Source organism: Apium graveolens, chromosome 7, assembly GCF_009905375.1.
Source record: "Apium graveolens cultivar Ventura chromosome 7, ASM990537v1, whole genome shotgun sequence".
Lineage (NCBI taxonomy): Eukaryota > Viridiplantae > Streptophyta > Magnoliopsida > Apiales > Apiaceae > Apium > Apium graveolens.
In genome coordinates, this window is record NC_133653.1 from 46,508,655 (window position 1) to 46,510,742 (window position 2,088).

At 40.4% G+C, this 2,088-nt stretch overlaps 1 non-coding gene across 1 annotated transcript; it reads left to right on the forward strand.

Annotated features, from left to right (window-relative positions):
• Window positions 1–1,030: 1,030 nt before the first annotated feature.
• On the forward strand, window positions 1,031–1,136 carry LOC141675883 (small nucleolar RNA R71). Its single transcript, XR_012556511.1, has one exon. It is a non-coding gene; the product is annotated as a small nucleolar RNA R71 (small nucleolar RNA).
• The last annotated feature ends 952 nt before the right edge of the window (window positions 1,137–2,088 follow it).

Here is a 2,088-nt window from a genome sequence, read left to right on the forward strand (position 1 = left end):
CATCGGTTCAAGAGCTTCAGCGAAAGGTATTTTGATATGAAGTTTCTTGAACACCTCCAGAAACTTCTCAAACTGCTTATCCAGCTTTTTCTTCTACAGTCTCTTAGGAAAAGGAGGTGGAGGATAGATTTGTTTCTCCCTTGTATTACCCTCAGGAGGAGTGTGTTCCACAGTAGTCTTCCTTGGTTCCACTTCTGCTTACTTTTACACTTCTTCCTCAGCCACAACTTCTTCTTCCAAAACTTTAGAATTTTCGGGATTTGCAAATTTCCCAGACCTCAATGTAATTGCCTTCACCTGCTCATTTGCTTCCCTCTTGCCTGGAACTTCAGAGTCACTAGGGAGTGTACCAGGATGACGATTTAGCAAGGCATTGGCAATTTTCTCAATTTAATTTTCCAAGGTCTTGGTAGAAACCGCTTGGCTCTTGTACATGAGCCTTAACTCTTCCAATTCAGATTTTTCATTAGACTTTTGCAGCTAGAGTTGTTGTCTTGGTGCATATTGCGGTTGCTGAAAACCAGGAGGGTTGTATTGCTTCACAGCATACTGCTGAGAATGCTGCTGAACCGCATTTTAAGTGTTGCTCCAGCTGAATTTAGGATGATTGCGGTTATTAGGATGATAGGTGGATGGAACAGGCTGCTGCGACCTTTGGAAGTTGCTCACGAACTGAGCTGATTCACTAGAAATAACACATTGTTCAGTCTCGTGCGCACCAGCACAAAACTTACAGACACTAGTGATCTGATTAACTCCATAATTAGCCAAAGAATCCACCTTCATCGTCAAAGCCTTTAGCTGAGCAGCTATAGCAGTAGCTGCATCCACTTCCAGAATTCCTGCTACCTTGCCCTGAGGTAGTCTCTGAGTAGGATTCTGGTATTCATTAGCAGCCATCAGTTCAATCAATTCATAAGCTTCATCATAGCTTTTATCCCACAAAGCACCTCCTGATGTTGTATCAAGCATGGGTCTAGAAGTAGCACCCAATCGATTATAGAAGCAGTTAATGATCATCCAGTCAGGCATCCCATGGCGAGGACACTTTTTAAGCATTTCTTTGTAGCGATCCCAAGCCTCACATAAGATTCTCCAGATTGTTGAGCATATTGAGTAAGTGTGTTTCTGATTGCAGCAGTCTTCGCCATAGAAAAGAATTTAGTTAGGAACTTTTGAGCACGATCCTCCCATTTGGTGATAGACCCTGGAGGTAGAGAATGTAACCAGCACTTAGCTTTATCCCGCAGAGAGAATGGGAAAAGCCTCAACTTAATAGCATCTTCAGAAACTTCATTGAACTTGAAAGTGTCGCAGATCTCGATGAAATCTCTGATGTGCATGTTGGGGTCTTCTGTCGAAGAACCCCCAAACTGAACTGAGTTCTGTATCATCTGCATCATGCTCGACTTGATCTCAAAGGTATTAGCCGAGATGGATGGTCGAGCAATGATAGACTGAATATCATTAACCTTTGGTTGAGAGTAATCCATCAAAGCCTTCGAATTTGCTTTTGGTTCTCCCATTGCAATAAGTTCTTCTTCTTCAACTTTCTCCTCAACAAGAACTTCTTCAGAACCTTCCTTAGCAACTACAACTTCTTCATCAGCTTGATCAAGAGTTCTCTTACGAGTCTGAGAACGCGTATGCATACACGCTTGCTAGAGTACCTGAAACACGACAAGAAAAGAAATAAGTAAAATATCCGAGTCACTGAACTTTAATGAACACCGATGATAAACACATAAACTAACAATTAACAACAAGTTCCCCGGCAGCGGCGCCAAAAACTTGTAAGGACGAAAACACGCGCTAATATTCACGCAAGTATACGCGATCACAAGTAATATAGAATTATTTACAGTCTGTTCCCACAGAGACTAGTTTAGGTTAATTTTAATCAATGTACTTATGCAACAATGTTATGGTTATTATTCAATGCTAAGACGATTAACAAATTGGGATTGTTTATAACTACGATTAACTAAGCGATTATACTAAAGAACATTAACTAAGATATTTGAAAATGATTGATTTACTATATGACACAAACATGAGATTCTAACTTCATTACTACTTCATTCAATA